Source organism: Mustela lutreola, chromosome 6 (assembly GCF_030435805.1).
Source record: "Mustela lutreola isolate mMusLut2 chromosome 6, mMusLut2.pri, whole genome shotgun sequence".
In the NCBI taxonomy this organism is placed as follows: Eukaryota; Metazoa; Chordata; class Mammalia; order Carnivora; family Mustelidae; genus Mustela; species Mustela lutreola.
Window position 1 is genome coordinate 14931043 of NC_081295.1, and position 23907 is coordinate 14954949.

At 37.5% G+C, this 23907-nt stretch overlaps 1 protein-coding gene across 5 annotated transcripts in view; it reads right to left on the reverse strand.

The window, feature by feature from the left end:
* The window catches only part of ESR1 (estrogen receptor 1), a 427341-nt gene that overhangs the window by 370977 nt on the left and 32457 nt on the right, over positions 1–23907 (reverse strand). For 2 of the 5 annotated variants that reach the window (XM_059176758.1, XM_059176754.1), the window contains exon 2: positions 18533–18630. The exons of the other annotated variants lie outside the window; for them this stretch is intronic. The gene's annotated coding sequence lies outside the window, so the exon portion shown is untranslated. The remainder of the gene's footprint in view (positions 1–18532; positions 18631–23907) is intronic. 5 annotated transcript variants of the gene reach the window in all.

Below are 23907 nucleotides of genomic sequence, written 5' to 3' on the forward strand. Positions count from 1 at the left end.
CTCTAAGGTCTTTCTAGTCCAAATCCCATGATTCTATGTCAAAAGAATTCAAGTAAACAGAGGCAGTGGTAGCTTTTGATCATCCAGGAAAATCACTCACAAACCAAACCAAAAAGAGTAATAGATTTCATTACATAAGAAGACTTCTCCATATCCACACCAAAACAAAACAAACAAGCAAACAAAAACTACCGCCACAAGAAAAAATTAAAAAGCCAGCCATGAAATGTGAAAATAAAATTTGCATTCACTTAACACAAATGGCCTAGTAACCTTATTACACAACAAGTGCTATGAATCATCAAAAACAAACAATTTTTTAAAAGACTCAAAAAACACTGATGGGCAATCACAAAAGAAGAATGCTTACTGCCAATAAACAAATGTTAGCATTTGCAACCATTTCTTTATAATGCAATAGTATATAGACATTAAAAATAATAAGATAGTTCTTTCTTTACTGATATGTAATAATCTCCAAGATATTTTGTGAAGTGAAAAAAGCAAGGGGCCAAACACGATGTATAGCATGTTTCTTTCTCTTCGTGAAGAAAAATTAGCGGCCATGCACACACATGTATATTGCTGCTCATTTGCATCTTTGCGTGTATATGAATCATTATTTTAGGAAGACTACTAGAGAAAATTATAACAGTGGCTGCCCTATAAGGGTTACTAATGGATGTCTGGGAAGTAGGTGTCGGAAGTACATATCATTTTCACTGGATAATATTTTGTTTCTTTAACATTTTGAACCATGTGTGTTTATTCAAGGGATAAATAAATTTTATTAACTTTTGTACTTCTTGCAAATCAAAAAAAAAAAATGCACGCTGAAATGAGAATTTTTTCTTTTGTTCTGTCTGTTTAATAAAAATAGTAGGAAGAATAAGAACCCAGAGGCATCCAGGGTCCAGGCAAATAGGCACTCTTGTTCGTTGCTAGTACTAACGTAACTTGAGATGGTATTTCTGGAGGAGGACAGGTAAGATGCATAAAGGACTTAAAATGTGCATATCCTCTACCTCAGAGGTGATCATTCATTCAGAGGTGATTTTAAGAATTTATCTTTAGGAAATATCCAAACATATGTCTAAAAATAAGGTAGCATAACATTTACTACAGATTTGGAAATAACATAAATGTCTTTTAATAAGAAATTTCATTTTGTAAATTATATGCACTTCCGTAGAGTAGAGCATTACGCAGCCAAAAGAATTATGGTGGAGAAGAATAATGTGACCCGAGAAAGTACAAAACAACAAAACAGTGCAAATAAACTATTTTCTATTTTTAAAAGTTTATATGCACATAAAAATTCAGAAAAGTACATATAGCTAAGTTTTTTTCCAAGCTTTATTTGAGATATAATTGACATATAGCATTAAAGTTTAAGGTGTACAATGGGCTGATTTCATACAGGTATTCATAGCTAAGTTTTACTTGTTTCCTTTTAACAACTATTGTGGAATGGTAAGAGAAATTGGTACTTTTTTCTCCCACTTTTCCCCGTTTTCTTGTACCTCTTGCATTAAATGAAGCTCAGTTGTCAGGGGAATGGGTTTAGAAGCCAGCTGGAGGGATTCAAAATCCTCTGCTGCTATTTGCTACTCTGTGCAAGTTACATAGCCTTTCTGCGTCTCCATAGGAAAGTTTCACTTTCCTATCTGTAGACTGGGGTAATAACAGTTACTATGAGTTCAATCCATTAATAGAAGCATACTGCTCAGAAAAGTACCTAGAATGTGTTCTCTAATACTGTTGCTGTTACATGGAGAATTAGGTGGAAAGTCTTGCAAAAACTCAAGTTAATGATCTATTATGCATTTCGACTTTCACTGTATTACATGTTGTTAAGAATAAAAAAGCAAATGCGTAAGTTTTAGAGAACAATGGAAGAAAAAATATTTAATACAAGATTCTTACAATGGAATAACTACTATTAATAACTACTATCAAATGCTCTATAAGAGGCTTATAGAGCCTTTCTATTATGTATATCCTTATACAAAATAAAACAAATGAACTGATAAAAACCATCGCCTCCTAAGGTGAGCGCTGCAATGTGATCTCCCAAGAGAGAGCCTTCTTTTTTGGACACATGATCATAGATTCACAAGCAAGGTATGTGTTTCTATTTAATTGGTGGGATCACAGGCTTTAAAAAAAGAAAAATGCTCTAGGGATATTCTATGAGTGATAAGAAGCAGCACAAAACTTTTACCAAACTGTGGGAGACCAGTGATCAGGACAATCCTACTTAAACAAGAAATCTGTTGCTAGGATTCCAAAGCCTCAAAACTCTGCAAGACAACAGGAGACTGATGAAGTAGGCTTGGCAAAAAGAATCACAGCCCATGAGGATCACGACAACACATTATGCTAAGAAACCTAGTCCAGAACTATTGGAAACAAAACAAAACAAAAAACCCTGCAGATGTTAGATTGGTTTTATTAGGTATCATCTATCCCCAAAATAACACAATCATGAAAGACAGGACTTTTGTCTAATGAAGGAATGGCCAAAGAATATAATTTGCTGGGACACCTGGGTGGCTCAGTGGGTTGAAGCCTCTGCCTTCGGCTCAGGTCATGGTCTCAGGGTTCTGGGATTGAGCCCTGCATCGGGCTCTCTGCTCAGCGGGGACCCTGCTTCCCCCTCTCTCTCTGCCTGCCTCTCTGTCTGCTTGTGATCTCTCTCTCTGTCAGATAAATAAATAAAATCTTTAAAAAATATTTATCTTAGTCAATTTTTAAATCTTCCAATGGCTCATGAGGACCTGGACTTCATTTCAGTTTACACATTTGGGTTTTTTATGTTTTTTGTTTTTGTTTTCATTTTAGAGCTTGGTTTTGCATTTGTATAGAAAGCAGCAAGCTGCCCAAAAGTGCAGCAATAATTCCAGAACCTTCTGGCTCAGCCTGTGAGGCCCCCTCCCCACTGGGTCGGGAGTGATGGACTGGGTCAGATCCCACGGAAGAGCAAGCTGCAAGTCCTTCAAAGTTCTCATAAATTAACCTTGTTACAGCAGCTGAGGTGGTCACAACTTGACACTTGAAGGCATTGGCATAGTCTCCAAAGACAGCTCAAGGGGAAATGCCCTTTGTGATCCCAGGAATCCTAGCTGCCACTCTGGTCTTGGCAAATCCCAAGGATGGAACTCACACTGGATCATGCCTCCTTCTTTTTCTGCACCTCCTTTACACATAATAATACCTCACAACCCTTTGCAAGCAGTCAGGCCTCTTACATGGCCAGCTGGCCCTCCGAGAAAGCCCAGGGAAATGCTTCATTATTTCAACACCAGTTTGTCTTTCTTAAAGTACCCCAATGCTCCAAAAGGCTTCTCGATTCTGCAATCATTTAAAATTCCCATTCCTGCACTAGTGTAAGCTGAAATGTTACAAATAAAACCATCTGATTCAAATGCTTCAGTCTAAGTTGGAAATTATGGGAACTATCTCAGTCTTAAAATGGGAGGGATTCCCCAGTTATCCCAAATGAATATGTACTCAACAGAACATGTAGAAGAAAATAATTGCATAAGAGGGAGGCATGCAGTGAAGACAGAGGTATCACTCTGAATGTAAGAAAACCAGGGTAAATAACGCAGCCCATCTCCTTGTGCAGATACCTGCACAGGACCTCAGCATTCTAGCACATAACGTGAAGGAGAAAGAAATCCAAACACCTGGAGGAGCAAAACTCATGATGTCATTGTTTTGGGTTTTTTTCCTCATCTACTTGGTTCCTTTTTTTTAATTAATTGAGACGTAATGTACAGTAGTTAAGGGAAAGGATTCAGAAACCCAAATGGAGGGGTCTTGAATTCCTATTCTATCACTTCCTAAATGCAAGGTCTTTTAACTATAAAATGGGGAAAACATGAACCTCATAAGACCACTGTGAGAATTAAATCTAATTATGTAAAGTAAATATGCCTGACACATGAAGGTGCCTAATATATGGAGACAATGATGATGATAAGGAGAATTAATAGTTATAGGGCACCAACTATGTGTAGCCCCAGATGCTGGAAATGGCATCTATTTCTCATCATAGGTAGCATACAATTAAGCAGAAGAGACAGACACACCCTTATTTATACTATGTGATGATGCCATATATTTGTTTTTTGTTTTTTTCTTCTTTTAAATTCAAATTCAATTAGCCAACATATGGTACATTATTACTTTCAGAAGTAGAGTTCAATAATTCATAAGTTGTCTATTATACTGTAAGTGCTCGTCACATCATGTTCCCTCTTTAAGACCTTTCACCCAGTTACCCCATCCTGCCATCCACCTCCCCTCCAGCAACCCTCAGGTTGTTTCCTTATAGTAAGAGTCTCTCATGGGTTGTCTCCCTCTCTGATTACTTCCGATTCAGTTTTCCCTCCTTTACCCTATAATGCTCTGCACTGTTTCTTATATTCCACATATGAGTGAAACCATATGATAACTGCCCTTCTCTGACTGACTTATTTTGCTTAGCATAATACCCTCCAGTCCCATCCATGTTGATGTAAATGGTAAGTATTCATCCTTTCTGATAGTTGAGTAATATTCCATTGCATACATATATATGCCACATCTTTCCATTCATCTGTTAATGGATATCTCAGCTTCTCAGCTCTTTCTACAGTTTGGCTATTGTGGCCATTGCTACTATAAACATTAGGTGCATTGTCCCTATTGATCGTTACATTTGTATCTTTGGGGTAACTAACCCAAAAAGAGTCCCCCCAAAAACTTCTAAAACTCATCCAGGAATTCAGCAACATGGCAGTATATAAAATCAATGCACAGAAATCAGTTGCATTTCTATAAAGTAACAATGATATAAAAGAAAGAGAAATTAAGGAATGGATTCCATTTACAATTGCACCAAAACTGTTAAGATACACAGGAATAAACCTAACCAAAGACGTAAAGGATCTGTACCCTAAAAACTACAGAGTACTTATGAAAGAAATTTAGGAGGACAAAAAAAAAAAGATTGAAAAATATTCCATACTTATGGATTGGAAGAACAAATATTGTTAAAATGTCTATGCTACCCAGAGTAATCTACAGATTCAATGCAATCCCTATCAAAATACTATTGACATTTTTCACAGAGCCGGAATAAAAAATCCTAAAATTTGTATGGATCCAAAAAACACCCGAATAGCCAAAAGATTTGAAAATGATAACTAAAGTTGGTGACATCAATCACAATTCCAGACTTTAAGCTCTATTACAAAGCTGTGATCATCAAGACAGTATGGTACTAGACAAAAACAGACATAGATCAATGGAATAGAATAGAGAACCCAGAAATGGACCCTCAACTCTATGGTCAACTGAACTTCAACAAAGCAAGAAAGAATGTCCAGTGGAAACAGGACAGTCTCTTCAAAATGGTGTTGGGAAAACTAGACAGTCACTAGACAACCAAAATTCTATTTTTCATTCTATTTTTCCTTAAACCATACACAAAGATAAACTCAAAATGGATGAAAGATCTAAATGTGAGAAAGGAATCCATCAAAATCCTAGTGGAAACCACAGGCAGCAACCTCTTCAACCCTAGCCAATGCCATATATTTGATTTGGGTTCAAGGTGCAGGACAGTGTGATGGTCAGTAACATGGGTTCTAGAATTAGACTTTCTGGGTCTAAATCTTGGCTTTGCTACTTGCTAACTGTGTGGTTTGGGACAAGTTTTTAGACCTGTAATGCCTTGGGTTCCTCAACTATAAAATGGGGGTATGAATAGAATATATTCAATGGAAAGATGACCATATTGAATTAACACCTATTAGCATAAAAGCATGTTATGTACATCCCATATAATCACACACACACACACACACACACACACACACACACACAATCAAGGAAACTCTATTTACCCATATGAAAATTCAAGTGAGAAGTCTTTATTTATTTTTTTTTAATTTTCAGCATAACTGTATTCATTGTTTTTGCACCACACCCAGTGCTCCATGCAATCCGTGCCCTCTATAATACCCACCACCTGGTTCCCCCAACCTCCCACCCCCCGCCACTTCAAAACCCTCAAATTGTTTTTCAGAGTCCATAGTCTTTCATGGTTCACCTCCCCTTTCAATTTCCCCCAACTCCCTTCTCCTCTCCATCTCCCCTTGTCCTCCATGCTATTTGTTATGGTCCACAAATAAGAGAAGTCTTTTTTCTTTTTTCTTTTATTTATTTATTTTCTTAAGTAGGCTCCCCACCCAGCATGGACCCCAATGCGGGGGTTGAACTCACAACACTGAGATCAAGACCTGAACTGAAATCAAGAGTCAGTCACTTAACTGAGTCAGCCAGGTGCCCCAAATCATCTTTATCAGAGAAATAGCCACAGTTTCTTTCTCATAACCAGAATAACTTCAACTAGCAAATAGAAATAAATTCTTAGTGCTTTGGAATAATACTGGCAAGATTATGGAGTAACTTTTCACATTTCTGACAAAAAGAACCATATACAATATGTGACAAGATATCAGTTACTTTTTTATTTTAAAGACGTGTACTTTCTTTTACAATGTAAATTAGCTGCCTGATAAGAGTAATATCCTATGAACTTGAGCTGACTATTTATAGTGGCAATTCTACAATTGAAATAAAAATGTTATCCTGGAAGAAAAGAAGTATAGCTTTCTAAAATCTTATTATAAAAAGCCACTGATTATACTTGAAGAAACTTGCATTTTCAGATTTTCTCTTCCTTTAAAAAGGAAAACTGAACAGACTTTCAGAGTAAACAGCAGCCCATGAGTAACAGGGATCTAATGTATAAGAGAGAGACGGCATACTGGGCACCTCATCACTCCTAATTCCACATATGGTCTCTTTCTTGCCTTCCATTTCAGAGTGGGCCCATTTCTTTATGACTAGCAATTTCTCTTCTTGATTAGTGGGAAAATGGCATTTCCTACTAATGTAGGTGCCTGCTGCAGTCTATCTCGACATAACCGTAGATTTAACCTCTATCTGGTTCTTGCAAGTGCATAATGAAGTGGCAATGTAGACACCTTATTCCGTCTCCCTGATGAGGGAAGAGGGGGGATTATGAAGGCTAGTAGAACCCAAAATCCACGCAACTTCATTCTGCTGTAATTCCCTGACTATTATTCCATGAGGTCAGGGTGAAATTGAATCAATATTCCATCACAGGCAAGCCACGGTTGAGGCACTGGATTGGTGTGAACTCTTAGAGAGTTTATAGAAGTCTTAAGCACTGACAAGAAGCATCAGAGACCTATGACATCTCAGATCATTTCCTGTGTGATTCTGTGCTAGACCTCCATGTGGACCCCACAAGCAGCTGTCCCACATCCACATTACTCCAGGAGCCTGGCCAGCCAAGTGCAATCCTCCCAAGGATTTAAATTATAAAAACTTCTTTTCAAAAAACCACATCTGCATTCACATCTCTCTCTCCTAATCTGTTTCTCAGGAGAGGAAGAAGGTATAAAAAACAAGTGTCCCCCTTACCCTTGGGTGACTCAACAGGTGGCTTTCTAGAGCTAGCGAAAAGAGTCAAGTAAAATGTCTCTTTATGATTAGTTTTATACAAAAACCCTTCTAACTGCAGTTTAGCTAGACAGAGAAAATTGAATCTAATTTAATTTAGTGACCTATTAAAAATTGTGTGAACATGGTCTCAGAGATAAAAGGAAAACTTGGGATGAACATTTCACCAGAGAAGACTAGTAAGAATGCCTACAGTGCTATGCTTTATGCCTGTGACCTTCATATCATCCCATGTCCTTGAAACATAGGCAGCCTAGTTCCTCTTAATGGTGTCAAGTCATCCAATGAGATATTGCTTCCTCAACCCTACTAGACCCGAGTGAGTTCCAAACTGGAAGTGATCAGTTGTGAAGAAAACACATATTTGTTTGTTAATGATTCATGCAGCAAGGCCAAAGCTAGATCAACAAAAGGAGGTAGTGACAGAGTCAAATGATACAGGTGAGAGAGGTGTCTGTCGGTCATGAGACCTGAACAAGTGGAACCTGAGCCCCTCTGTGAAGGAACAGACCCCAAGGACAAATCAGCTGTAGAAAATAGAAGGCTGGCCCAGACCAAAAGAAGGTCAGAGAGAGCAGGACCCAGGCAAGCAGAACCCAGTTTGGCCAGACCCAACCAAACAAGGCCAGGTAGGGAGTGCCCATCAACAATGATGGACACACAGAGTCTGAGATGAGGAAGAGGAAAGTAGGCAGGAGGAAGCAGATGGTACATCAGGGTTTTAAAGGCAGCAGGAAGAGAAACCCCAGTGGGCACATCAGGGACCCAGATGCCTGGCACCGACCCTGACGAGAGCCCATTGAATGCCTAGGGCCTCAGAAATTCACAGATTCCAGTGTATAAAAACTGGATCTTGGGGAGAGCCAGAGGCTTATAGCAGACACCAAGAAAGAATTCGCTCCCAGGCCTAGGGTACAATTCAGAGCAGGGACAGCAACAAGACTAATAGGATGCTGAAGGAATGACCCCAAACTCTCTTAATTCCACGTTTACTACTTTCAGCTTCGACACTGGTAACTCTGGAGCCTTGGACAAGTTACTTAACCTCTCTAACCCTCAGTTTCCCCATCTGTAAGTAGGTAATAGGACCTATCTCACAGGCCTGGGGAGAGGTTTAAATAAGACAATGTGTGCAAACCCTATCAGCATGGTGTCTACCGCGTGGCAAGGCCCAACAAACATCACTTACTTTCCTTGACACTACTAGTCTCTTCACTTTATTCCTACTAAACTCTAAGTTTCTTAAAGATAGGCCCAAGCCTTATTAATTCCCCTGCATATCTTACCCAGTTCTGCCCCAGTGTCAGGGACACATGGGTCCCATATGCTCTGTGCTGAACTGACTGGCAGTGAAGGGTTGTGGAATACAAAGTATTGGTCTGGCATGGCAGACCTAGGCTCACCCTAGTCACTGGAAATCAAACAAATAAATGCTTTCATCTACATGTATTTTTAGCATCGCCGTTCTGGAACAACTCCTGTATTTTAGTACAGGGTGTCTGTAGCTCAAACTACATCTAATGTCCATTAAAAGCCAGGAGAACTCCAGAGCAGGGAAACACTTTTGCTCTCTTTCTCTATGGGATTTTTGAGGCAGGATCACATTGCTCCTGAGCACCAGCACCCATTTCTTGATGGTCAAGAAATGCTCCCCATTTATTGTGGGGAACAGAGGAAAAGTGGTTTTGAGAAGGGGTATTAAAGAAGGAGGCATAGAAATATGTTGGGGGTTGGGAATGGATATGTTTTGGATATGTCCCTTATCTTGATTGTAGTAATGCTTTTTATATATATATATATATATATATATATATATATGTCAAAACTTACAAAATTGTACAATTTAAGTATGCACAATTTATTGTGGGTCAAAGGTACCTCAATAAAGGTGTTTAGAAAGTTTAAAGGATGGAAGTCATGGAACAGCTTGTATATATAAATTCATTCTGAAAATTATTCAGGGTTTTGGATCAAGTCAAAACATCAAACAACACAGTGTTTTCAGTTGATGACATTTTTTTCTGATAAATTTAAGGATTTATCAGAGTTCAGTTGAACTTCCTATTTACAGGCTGTCAGGTAGGATTTTTTTCTAATCATATTAAACAACAATTATTGCTAGAATTAAAGCATTCACTATGATCCGGAATGACCTACATACTTTAATGTGTTGCATCATTTAATCCTCAGCATAAACACATAAAGTAGAGCATTATCCTCATTTATTTTTTTTTCAGCACATCAAAATATGGAATTATCCTCATTTATAGAGAAGGGACTTGAGAATGAAGGTCACCCACCAAGTAAGATGCAGAATTGGAATTTCAAACCAGTAGTCTGAGTCCAGAGCTTATGCTTTTAATCACAAAGCTATGCTGCCTCCTGATCTGACTTTGGGGAAAACCAAAGATTCTTCCACTAAAGATTATTATTCAAGGAGCTCTCTCTTCCCCTGTCCTAAGTCCTATTTTTTTTTTCTGAGTCTGATTTGTCAACTTATCCTTTGACAAAAAACAAATATGTCATAATCAAGTTGGATGTAGTTCAGAAAGGAAAAATTCATTTGAAAATCAACTATGTAATCCATCATATTCTTCATACTCACAGAATAAAGGACAATATTCATTTGATCACTCAGTACAAAGAGAAAAAACACTTGATAAAATTTATTATAACAATAAATTAATCAGTTAATTAAATTTTACATGATTTCATTATTTTAAAATAACTTTTAGCTAACTGGTTAAGATAAACTACTTCAATCTGGTTTTTTTTAAGTATCTACAAAAACTGATAGATAAACATCACTCCTAATGGTGAAATGTTAAAATCTGTCCCTCTGAGATCAACAGTGAAGAAAGAATGCCCACCATCACCTTCTATTCACATGGTATAAAGGTCACAGTCTGTGTAATAAGGGAAGAAAAAAGAATATAGCTATAAGGCTGGTAAGAAAAAATTCATATTCATATTCATACATGCTATAATTGTATACTTAGAAAATTCAGAAGAATTTATAAGCAAAATTATTATAATTAATAAGTTACATTAGCAAATTTCCTGGATACAAAGACAGTATATAAAAATCTATTGTATTTCTATATAACATCAACAGTTAGAAATTAAAATGTGTTTTTAAAGATTTTTGACAATAACATAAAATTATCAACTACCTAGGAACAAATGTAATAAAAGATGTGCAAGTCTTCTACACAGAAAATGATTCAACTTATAAAAAATAAAGAGATATTAAATGAGGCTTAAATAAATGGAGGATATACCACATTCATGGATTAGAAGACCCAATATTATAAATTGCTTTTCTGCCTAAGTGAGCCAGAGCTGGCTTAAGCTTGTTACAACCCAAGCACCCTGACTGGTCCAAAGGTTTTGAATTAGCAACACCCCTCTCCCATACGCCTAATTTCCTTCCTCTCCATCAGATATGGCCTGTGGTTTTTTGCCTCCTCATTTTTACCCCTTTTTTTCTTCTATGTCTTCCCAAATCCAGTCCTCAAACACAATTTCACTCTTCAATAAGTTCTTCCTTCTCAAATTCAAGTTCATTTCTCTTGCCTTGAATTCTATAATAATTTTTGATAATACCAGGGAGATATATAATTACTCTTAATAATATTTGCAAATTCTTATAGCATCTGTTATATAAATTTTGTTATTCAACTTTTCACAACTCATTTCCCCAGCTAGAATGTGTTCACCCCAAGAAGACAAATATTGGAAACTTTTAGTTCTTTGCTTCATTCTTTCATAGTGCTTTCCACATAGGAAATGCTCAGTACACATGTACAAGTGAGATTTGTTTTATATGCAGTATGTGATCACAATTACTGGATAAGAGCTAGACAACACATTGGTTCCAACACAAGTAGACACAATAGCCCAATATCTCATAAATCTAAGATTTATATGGACTTTTCCCCATTAATTTGAACAGTATGACAAATAGTCATCTTGGGAGCCTTAGCAGTTCCCAAGAATTTACCCAGAAAACTAAGCACTGGAGACATTAACCAGAAATTCTGTAGTCCCAAATCAAAGAACATAGCTGCACATTTCCTGGAAAAGCAAACAAAAACCCAAAACTCGATTTAATAAATACTGCGTTCTTGGTGTTTTATAATACTAGAGAGACACAAGTAAACGTCCCACCCCCACATGACCTCAAAACACATGAATGGCTGTTCAGCAAACACAAAAGCTAAAACTCCAATCAATAAAACTATTTAGAGTAGACCAATTACACAGAGGGGAAAAAAATATATGGATGTAATGAGTTGCCATGAAGAACTGTCTGCAATTCCTTGATCCAAGGCCAGAGGTGGGAGAATTATAATAAATTTATGGCAGAAAGCCCTCCATGGGATCACGCATGAGATGAAAGATCTTATCTTTCTAAATCCTTCATGTTGAATATGAAGTATGAGACAAAATGCAAAGACTCACAGCAAATGTATTCCCTAATTTCATTTTACTGACACTATAGGATAAAATAACTTAAAATCCAGAAACTTCGCTATTAAAATGACTAAACAAAAGCATATTTCCTAGGTTGCCTCAGAGTTCTAGAAGATGAATTTTGAAAATAGATTCATAAATTTGTTCTAGGTGTTATAATCTGTAATAAGTCTGGATTTAAATCTGGAAATGAGAAAAAGTAGGGACAGACCAGGATGTGCCCAGAACAAACCCTATTGCTGTTTAACGCCAAGCAGATTTTCTCTGTCTCACAAACATCTGTCTGAAGGATGGAGTGAATTTAGCTACAAACATTTGTAATCATTCTTCTTTACAAATGGTAGCTCAGTGAAGATTACAAGATGTTCTTCACCCTATATAGTCACTCCAAGAACTGAAATGTGTGTTGGTGGTGGGGGGGACGGGGAGTCTATCTTTGGTGTTACCAGTGTCATCTAGTAATCTTTGATTGTATTTCTAGAGTAATCAGGTGGGGACCTAGTCATCTCAATGGGAGACCATTAACTGTCAGTTTCTGACGGTTCTCTCTCTTGGACTGGTTGGTTAGTTTTCTCAGAGACCCACCCACCAACTCCTGCCTGAATGACATAAGCCTCACAGTCAATATTGAGGTGGCAGAAGCTGGGGGAACCTCCCAGTTGGCACAGCAGCCTTCTCTTAATCTCTATTTTCAAGAAGACATTTATCCCTTTCCACTAAACTGTAACAGATTCTGAAATCAGGAGGGTATCTGCGGCTCTCATTGTTCCTTTTGAAGATTTTCAACCAATTCTTCTGTTTTCAGCTGTATGAGAACCCTAGCCTTGGGAGTAACTATTACCTCCAAATGCCAAGCCCTTCTAGGCTACACAGATTAATAATGGAGTTGCTTTTTCATGACTGCCCCTACCCACAGGCCTAGGTTTCACCTGAACTGATCAGCTAAGTGGATTATCAGTCATTCAGCAGTTTTCCACATTCTAGAATTTCATGGGTCATTCCAGTGTGCTACTATCTCCAACTCCAGTGTATTTGGGTCTCAGTAGCTCTGAGACAACTCTGCTTTTATTTTTAGGAGCTCTCTTCCAGTTCTTTTCTCTATTGGTGAATTAAAAAGGAAGAAAAATTTATAAAACAAAATTTAAGAAGATTAACCACACAGAAGTCTGCTTGCCCATCAAGTTTTCACCTGAAAGTGACTTTTATAAACTGTAAGAAAACAAACCTGAGAAAATTTTAATTTAAACTTAGTCAAAGCACTACCTTTTGAACTCCCCAATTAAAAAGCAGTTCAGCTGCCCACTCTCTTCCTTAACCACCCCGGCCTCCCCCTTGCTGGGCTTCAAGGCACATTGCCTCCTAGAAGCAATGCTTCTACCAAAAGGCAGAGTACTGGCTCTTCCCGCTGCCTGGAAATTCCTTCCCCAAATACCCAGTGTCTCACTTCCTCAACCCATTCATGTCTTTGCTCAAAACTCCCTTCTCAGGAAGGCTTACCTGAACCATCCCACTGCATCCTCCCTCTACACCCACACAACGCTTCCACCTTTTCTTGCTCTACTGTTGTTCTTTGCCAGAGCACCTGCTACCTATGGCTCTATACCTACTCATTAAGCCTACTGTTTATTATTTGTCCCCCTCTGCCACAAGAAGCAAGTTCTGTAAAGGCTAGATCTCTGTGTTGTTCACTGCTGGGCCTGAGCATCCAAAACACTACCTCAACATAGTAGGAACCTAACATCTTTAGAATGAATACATCAACACTGTACGTTGGATTAGATCTAGGGTTGCAGAACGAAGGCAGAGCTTGATGAAAGAAAGATGGCAGAGGAAGGAATGAAGAACCAGCAAGATGGGTTCTTTTCTCCTTTCCCTGCCTCTTACTGATTCGGGCTGCTTCTGTGACCCCCACAGATGGGGAAGATGGAAGGAAGAGCTAAGACAAGAAGTGTGGAGTTAAGTAATAAGATGATAAAGAAAAGAAGTAGAACTTCAAAGGACAGTCATCTGAAAAGAGGCAGCAAAACAGTGAGCCACATTCATCCTCCTCAGATCCTTAATTCTCCGGCTGGAGTTGATACTAACTGGAAGATATTTTTAAGGCCCAATAAAACAGCATGATTTAAACAAACACTACTAATTATCAGCAAGCAAAAAGGACTTTCTTGGGGCACCGTAACCTGTTTTTCAGTCATTTAGGTAGTAAAATCACTCCATCACCCCCGCATTCAACTACTTGGCAAAGGCAGATGTGAGTTTTTTCTCCCAGACCTTGTATAATTTTTCTCATTAGTATAATATTTCAGTAGTAAGTAGAAATGTAGAAATCTAATGTATGTTTAGAAAATAAGAAGCTTAGTAATACTCAAATCTTTAGTCACCAAAACTAATGCAATTTTTAAAATTGGTTTATCAATACTCTGTGAGTACTTACTAAGTGCTAGTCTCTGTGCTAGGAACTAAAATGGAATTCTTCACTGTAATCCAATGCAGTGTTTCTCATCCTTTGTATAAGTAGAGGAATCTCATCCTCCTTTCCAGACAGAACCCTTGGGAGACAATTGGCTTTCTCAGCACAACTTTTGAGAACATGTATCTTTTGTATATTGCCACCAACCAATGTGATATCTTTATTTTCATTTTTTTATTTCACATTAAGAAACCCATAGATTTTTTAAAATTTGTTTTCAAAATACAAAATGTTACAATATTTTGTTTAAATGTTTAATAACCTTCACTCATTCATCAAATGTTGAAAGTGCTCCTAGATACCAGCTAAGTGGTAGGCTAAAATGGTGACTAATAAAATATTTTCTTAAATTGCATACATAACCCTAATTAAGAGCTTCTCCCTATGTCCCAACACCTTTCCTTCTTAAGAATCACTGATCCGGGCGCCTGGGTGGCTCAGTGGGTTAAGCTGCTGCCTTCGGCTCAGGTCATGATCTCAGGGTCCTGGGATCGAGTCCCGCATCGGGCTCTCTGCTCAGCAGGGAGCCTGCTTCCCTCTCTGTCTCTGCCTGCCTCTCCATCTACTTGTGATTTCTCTCTGTCAAATAAATAAATAAAATCTTTAAAAAAAAAAAAGAATCACTGATCCAGGGAGATAATAGCAGAATTCCATGTGAAATTCTTGTATATACAGTTTTCCAAGGTTATTATGATCCCCATTCCATTTAAAAGCAAACTTTATTGGGATACATGAGTGACTCAGTCAGTTGAGCATCTGCCTTCAGCTCAGGTCATGATCCCAGGGTCCCAGGATCAAGCCCTGCATCGGGCTCTTGCTCAGGGGCCGGATGGGGTGGGGGGGGGGGAGCCTGCTTCTCCCTCTCCCTCCTCTCTCCTCCCCACCACACTTGTGCTTGCTCTATCTTTCTCTCTCAAATAAATAAATATTTTTTTAAAAAGTAAACTTTATTAACCTCTTACCATTATTTAAAAAAAAAAGGCATGATCCATATGGAAAAGTTAGAAAATATACAAAAGTGGAAGAAACAAAAATAATTCATTCATAATCCTACCACCAGGGCCAGCTAATGTTAATGGTGTGACATATTTCCTTCCAGTGTTATTCCTCCTACTGGATACTCTTACTCCAGAAGGAAGCATGACAAGAAAGATGCAAAACCAACATGAAGATTAATCCTATGGAAGGACCTAACACAACATCTAAACAAACATAAAGACCACAAAACTGTCAAACCATTGAAAGTCAGAACATACATTTAAGTTAATTCACAAGTTATGTTTTGCTTTTATTTGTTTGACTAATTTTTAATAAAATTTAATTTTCATAGGGAAGTCTAGATGTTGAAAATGAGTCTAAAACTATGAAAAAGGAGAAGAATGAGTGGGAGGCATCAACCTGCCACAGATTAAAATATACTCCACAGCCATTATACTCAACAGCTGTATATCTGGGCCTACAAGTAAAAATATAGATCAGTGGACTAGAGAAAAGAATTTTAAAAACACACAATATGTATTGAAATTTAATTCATTAAAGAAAAGACAGTTTATTAAATAAATGATGCTTACAGGGCACCTGGATGGTTCAGTGGGTTAAAGCCTCTGCCTTTGGTTCAGGTCATGATCTCAGGGTCCTGGGATTGAGCCCTGCATCGGGCTCTCTGCTTGGCAGGGAACCTGCTTCCCTCCCTCTCTCTGCCTGCCTCTCTGCCTACTTGTGATCTCTGTCTGTCAAATAAATAAATAAAATCCTTAAAAAAAAAAAGAAATTATAATTTAAATTAGAGGAAAAATTAAGAAAACAGGTGGGAAGACCTTTTAAACCAAGGCGGGAAATCCAGATTCTGTAAAGGAAGAGAGACAGATGTGATATCATAAGACTATTTTTTAAAATTTGGAACACAAAACTATAAAAATAAAATCAAAGAACAAATTATTGGTGGGAAAAGATAAAGAAACTTTATATGACCAAAAACTCTATAATAGTCAACGAGCTTTTGCAAATTATTAAGAAAAAAGCAACTATATTGGGGGAAATGCACCAAGGATACACATAGGTAATTGACATATAATAATCCAAAGGAACATTTCCAAAAAAAAAAAAAAAAAATCCAAAGAAACAGCAATAATATGAACAATCAACCTCATTAGAAGTCAAGAATAGTAAAATTAAATTAATAATGCTTACTCATCAGATTAGCAAAAATTAGAAAGTGGAGAAATAAAAGCACTAGTGGAAAGTTAAGGAAAATAATTTTCTTTAGCATTGCTGGTGGGAATGAGATTTGCTATAATATTTTTAGAAATTAATACGGGAAAACCCATTAAAATTTAAAATACACATACCCTTTGAACCACCAATTCTATTTCTGGGAATTAAACCATAAAAATAAAACCACCAATAGCTAAGAACATGTATCTACAAATATTTGTAGTGACAGCACTTTTTTATGTGTTGAAAACATTTTTCACAACAGAATGCCTATTGATAGCAGAATACTTGAATACATTTTAGCAAATTCATGAATAAAATATTGAATTATTGAATAAAATAGATCTGCCTTTCCCAGAGTCTCCAAGATGTATTTCAAAGTGAAAAAAAAAAAACAAGATACAGCATAATACACACACGCACGTGCACACACAAATATACTGTGTATATAACCAGATTGTTCATTTTAAGAGAAGTAGGATCCATTCCTTTGGATATTGGTAATGTGTATGGATGGGGTGTGTGAGCATAGAGAAAGGAGTAGAGAACACACATCAAACTGGATTCACTGATTTCTCTAAAGCAGTACAAGCAAAGAGAAAAGAAGAAAGGAGAAGGAAGAAAGGCAAATTATTATACCATATGTTACATATATGCTATTATATGATATATTATACTATATATAGGATAATAGAAGCTATGCCTAACGCAAGAACAAAAGAAAAAGTAGAAAAAATTCTAGCCATTGTATTAATGAAAATAATAATAGAACATGTTCATAAACAAGGGCCAGAGGTGACATAGCCAAATCAAATAGTGATTTCCAGGTGAGGTTGTCAATAATTTTTGCTTGGAGCCTTTGGAGAGTTCTTTACAATATAATAATATTTTAAAAGGAAACAGAAAAGATCTGGCAATATTCCCTCAAGAACCTTGAAAGTGGCTTTGCCCTTTGATACAGTATTTCTACTTTCAGGAATTATTTTTAATGAAGTAAACAGAAATATGGGCAATAATGCTTCTTAAGTCACCTAGGTAATTAAATAAATCATAATTTTAAGTAAATTCTGTAAGATACAACATAATTTCCACTTATAAAATATATCCCTGTAGAATTCAGTAAAGTGTCAGGATATAAAATCAATGCACAGAAATCAGTTGCATTTCTCTACACCAACAACAAGACAGAAGAAAGAGAAATTAAGGAGTCAATCCCATTTACAATTGCACCCAAAACCATAAGATACCTAGGAATAAACCTAACCAAAGAGGCACATAATCTATACTCAGAAAACTATAAAGTACTCATGAAAGAAATTGAGGAAGACACAAAAAAATGGAAAAATGTTCCATGCTCCTGGATTGGAAGAATAAATACTGTGAAAATGTCTATGCTACCTAAAGCAATCTACACATTTAATGCAATTCCTATCAAAGTACCATCCATCTTTTTCAAAGAAATGGAACAAATAATTCTAAAATTTATATGGAACCAGAAAAGACCTCGAATAGCCAAAGGGATATTGAAAAAGAAAGCCAACGTTGGTGGCATCACAATTCCGGACTTTAAGCTCTATTACAAAGCTGTCATCATCAAGACAGCATGGTACTGGCACAAAAACAGACACATAGATCAATGGAACAGAATAGAGAGCCCAGAAATAGACACTCAACTCTATGGTCAACTAATCTTCGACAAAGCAGGAAAGAATGTCCAATGGAAAGAAGACAACCTCTTCAATAAATGGTGCTGAGAAAATTGGACAGCCACATGCAGAAAAATGAAATTGGACCATTTCCTTACACCACACACAAAAATAGACTCACAATGGATGAAGGACCTCAATGTGCGAAAGGAATCCATCAAAATCCTTGAGGAGAACACAGGCAGCAACCTCTTCAACCTCAGCCGCAGCAACATCTTCCTAGGAACAACGCAAAAGGCAAGGGAAGCAAGGGCAAAAATGAACTACTGGGATTTCATCAAGATCAAAAGCTTTTTCACAGCAAAGGAAACAGTTAACAAAATCAAAAGACAATTGACAGAATGGGAGAAGATATTTGCAAATGACATATCAAATAAAGGACTAGTGTCCAAAATCTATAAAGAACTTAGCAAACTCAACACCCAAAGAACAAATAATCCAATCAAGAAATGGGCAGAGGACATGAACAGACATTTCTGCAAAGAAGACATCCAGATGGCCAACAGACACATGAAAAAGTGCTCCATATCACTCAGCATCAGGGAAATACAAATCAAAACCACAATGAGATATCACCTCACACCAGTCAGAATGGCTAAAATTAACAAGTCAGGAAAGGACAGATGCTGGCGAGGATGTGGAGAAAGGGGAACCCTCCTACACTGTTGGTGGGAATGCAAGCTGGTGCAGCCACTCTGGAAAACAGTAAGGAGGTTCCTCAAAATGTTGAAAATAGAACTGCCCTATGACCCAGCAATTGCACTACTGGGTATTTACCCTAAAGATACAAACGTAGTGATCCAAAGGGGCACGTGCACCCGAATGTTTATAGCAGCAATGTCCACAATAGCCAAACTATGGAAAGAACCTAGATGTCCATCAACAGATGAATGGATCAAGAAGATGTGGTATATATACACAATGGAATACTATGCAGCCATCAAAAGAAATGAAATCTTGCCATTTGCGACAACATGGATGGAACTAGAGCGTATCATGCTTAGCGAAATAAGTCAAGCAGAGAAAGACAACTATCATATGATCTTCCTGATATGAGGAAGTGGTGATGCAACATGGGGGCTTAAGTAGGTAGAAGAAGAATCAATGAAATAAGATGAGATTGGGAGGGAGACAAACCATAAGTGACTCTTAATCTCACAAAACAAACTGAGGGTTGCTGGGGAGAGGGGGGTTGGGAGAAGGGGGTAGGATTATGGACATTGGGGAGGGTATGTGCTTTGGTGAGTGCTGTGAACTGTGTAAACCTGGTGATTCACAGACCTGTACCCCTGGGGATAAAAATATATGTTTATAAAAAATAAAAAAATTATTAAAAAAAAAAAAGACAAATAATAAATATATGCAATAATTATATGGTTAAAAAAAAAATTTAAAAATATATATATATCCCTGTAGGTGTATAAGCATATATGTGTGTATTTTTATTTTATTCTTTTTTAAAGATTTTATTTATTCATTTGACAGAGATCACAAGTAGTCAGAGTGGCAGGTGGGGGGGGGCAGTCTCCCCGCTGAGCAGAGAGCCCAATGCAGGGCTCGATCCCAGGACCCTGAGATCATGAACTGAGCCAAAGGCAGAGAACTTAACACACTGAGCCACCCAGGGACCCCAATAGGTGTGTATTTTAAACATATGTTATACATATATACTACATAATATTAATCAAAACCGAAGATAAAACAGAATTTCAGTTTGCAAAATATACATTTTGTGTGTGTGTGTATGTGTGTGTGTATATATATGTGTGTGCGTGTGTGTGCATTTTGCAAATGGAAATTGTGTTATAGGGTATTTTTGTATTGTGTTGCAGGGTATTTTTTTTCATTTTACTTAATATACATACATGCATATTAAGCAAATGACTATAAGAAAATATATTAAAATATATTTAGTGATTATCTATGGCTGGTTAGTATATAGGTGACTTCTATTTAGATCTTTATTCTTTTCTGCTCAAAATTTGTTAAAATTACTATGCATTCTTGGGGCACCTGGGTGGCTCAGTGGGTTAAAGCCTCTGCCTTCAGGTCAGGTCATGATCTCAGGGTCCTGGAATCAAGCCCCGCATCGGGCTTTCTGCTCAGCAGGGAGCCTGCTTTCCCCTCTCTCTCTGCCTGTCTCTATGCCTTCTTGTGATCCCTCTCTTTCTGTCAAATAAATAAATAAAATCTTTAAAAAAGAAAAAATTACTACACATTCTAAACGATGCAAAAACACAGTAACTATTCCAAAAGGGAAGCATAATAAAGGGCTGTAAAAAAACATAGACAAAATATATATACAAACTTAAATATGAAAGTTTCCTTTGTAGTTCTAATGAAAGCTATTTCTGATATCCTAAAGGCAGCCTGTACACCAGTCTTTACAAGTAATGATGTGTGAAGGGGATGAATTCTTTTAAAAATGACAGCGGGTTAGCTGGAACTGCTCAAAAGCGTACTCTTTCTCCAGTGTACCTTCAACATCAGAAAGCCACACCAAAGCTCTCATAATGTAAAACCGTGTCTACAGCACTCAGTTAAAAGTTGACAGAGTCCCCTGGATTGGCAAACTGTCCCTTCAGTAGCATATAAACCCCAGCACACTACGAATCTTCAAGTTTCAAGGATGAATCTCTCAGGTAATCAGGCCTCAGTGAGGCTATCCAGATAGCCTTTGTATGAAAACCAGCAAAGCTGTGTTTTCCATTACCCCTACCGAATAACATCCGCACTTTATTTCTTCAGATTTCCAGTTAGAGCAGATCTCTGCAGTTTAGTCTGAGGTCTGAAAATTAAAAACACTTGATCTTTTTTCTCTCTTGGTTCTCCTCCTGGATAGAAAGGATTTCAGCAGAAATACGAGGCAAAGACCCTGGTGTGGAAAGAGAGGCCTTCAGAGAAGGTGCTGGTGAGATCTCACGGCTGAGCAAGGACAACCAATAAGCTCTGTTCTTGTCCCAGAAAATCTCTGAGAGGATCCCATAAGCCAACAAGATGAACATGAACCCTATGAGGCATGCTTCTCCCTCCCACCTTCCTTCCCACTCCTCCCTTGGAAGGTCTTTGGCTTTGCGGTTGATGCAACAAGGATTCCCCACACTACCTCCTGTCCCGGTAGGACTGAAGAAAGATCAACAGAAACGGGAACGGCTCTCTTTAAAACACACTAGCCGTTCTCTCTGGTCAGCCAAGTAAGTGGAAGTAATGTGTTCTGCATGCTGGAGCTGAGTAAAAAAATCACAAAACTATTATGAAAAGTTTTCCAATACTCAACCGGTAAAATATCATTGACATCCGGAAGGGCGATAACGTGCTATTATTTAAGTAGCTGTCAAAGCAACAGCTGCGTGTTGCAAGAGGAAGAAAATGTAGACATGAATATGGGCATGCATGTCCTTAGTTAATTCTAGTCGCCGGTGTCCAGCTCGCTTTGGCATTACGGAACCCAAAATTCCAGATCTAAGATTTTCACTTCTTATGAGAATGTACTGTTGTTGTATACATACAGCTTCAGCCTGGAGAGAAAATTGTGGTGTCAGGTCACATAGATGAGTAGAAAACTACTATAATTAGTTGTGTGGCGCTGTTATGTGTGTAGACAGGACAAAATAAATTGAATGAACCAAACTGAATCTATTAGACTCAACCAACCATAATCAAAGTTGAATTAGGACTCCTATTAGCACATATCCAGACAAATACATTAATAAAAGAAGTCCCTTCTCTTGACACCTGGCATAAAGGCAAGAACCACAATAAACAATACTGGAACATATTTACTAGCTTGCAATTTACCTAGAGACAAGATTAGAGCCACAAGCCAGAGTCAAAACTGGAAGAATCACAGCAAATAGGTACCAGTAAGAGTGGAAATATAGTACAGAAGTAATTTGACCCAAATGGAGAGTGAAGAGAGCATAATGATAGTTATTTATTAGTAGAATGAACACATATTGTTACATTGTATTCAGTTCTTGATTACTTATGAGTGATTTACCAATTTTGTGGATTATCCTTCCCTCTGCCAGTCTTTTTACATCTGAGTCATCTCTTGCCATTTTTAATTCATATGTGTCTAAGATAATGTTCACCATTAATCTATGTCAAACTTAATTAGCAAAGCAAACCCAATTGGTATGGCTATGGTTTACTGATCAAAGAACTCCACCTCTCGAGCTTGAGAACAAATCTGGTAGACATATTTTCATTAGTGGAAAAGAAGTCAGAATGGGAGTTGAACTTGATATATTAAGACACTGGTCAGCTAATCTTTGCCTGTTGTCTTTTTACTAAGTAAAATTGATCCAGATATAATCCATCAACTCTATTAAATGTCATTTACAGGCCAGAAAATGTACTCATAGGATAAAGAAAAATAGAAAAGTCACTGTCCATGCCCTGTAAAGGCTTAGACTCAGAGTTTGTTTTTTTTTTTTAATTTCGGCATAACAGTATTCATTATTTTTGCACCACACCCAGTGCTCCATGCAATCCGTGTCCTCTATAATACCCACCACCTGGTACCCTGACCTCCCACCCCACCCCGCCCATTTTTTTTTACTTAAGATGAGTTTCTAACAGTAAGAAGGAAATCCTAAGAATTTGTCTCATGCAATGGGCACACAAATATCATTTCAGAGTGGAGATTTGAGCCTCATTTGAGTGGATTATAAGTTTAAGGCAAGAGATTTTCCTCTTAATACTGCTTCTGTACTTCCTTCAGCATCTAAGCCCTTTGCTTGCAAACATAACCTGCGAATCCATATTTACAGGGGCCAGGATCTCGAGTTTACTGTTCTAGGTTCAAAACTTATTATACCATTTACCGACTAGATCTTCAGCAAATTACTTGATTTCTCTAAGCCTTGGTCTGGCTCCCTAGAAAGTAGGTCTCAGGACACCCACTCCTAGAGATACCATAATGACTAAATAAGCTAGTCTCTGTAAAGCCCAAAGCACCATATCTAGCAGAAAAAATGATCAATGAATGTAGAGGTAGTATTACTGGCATTATATTAATTATATGACTGAACTGACTACCCCAGGAATGAGCAAAGTAGATCATAGAAGAAATAGGACGTTACAGAATTGGTTTTTGTAGTTTGAGATTTGGATGGAAGGATGGATGGATGGATGAAAGGAAGGACAGGGGAGAAGGAGGGAGGGAGGAAGAGAGAGAAGAAAAAAAGGAAGAAAGAATGCATGCACAGATCAGCGTTTCCATGTGGGCACCATGCTAACCTACTAACATAGAGTTCATGCACTTTATTCTTCAGCTCTTTGACTCTTTCTACATGAGACCAACATTTAATATTAATAGACAATTAATAGACAATATTAACCAACAATTAATATTAATTAATTAATATTAATTAAAATACCTTTCAGTGGGAGAAATACTGATGTTATGGGCTGTTAGCAAACCGAAGAGCAATAAAAAGGAGTGGGGGAGTATGACTCTGGTATTATTGCCTAAGGGACAAAATTATTCAG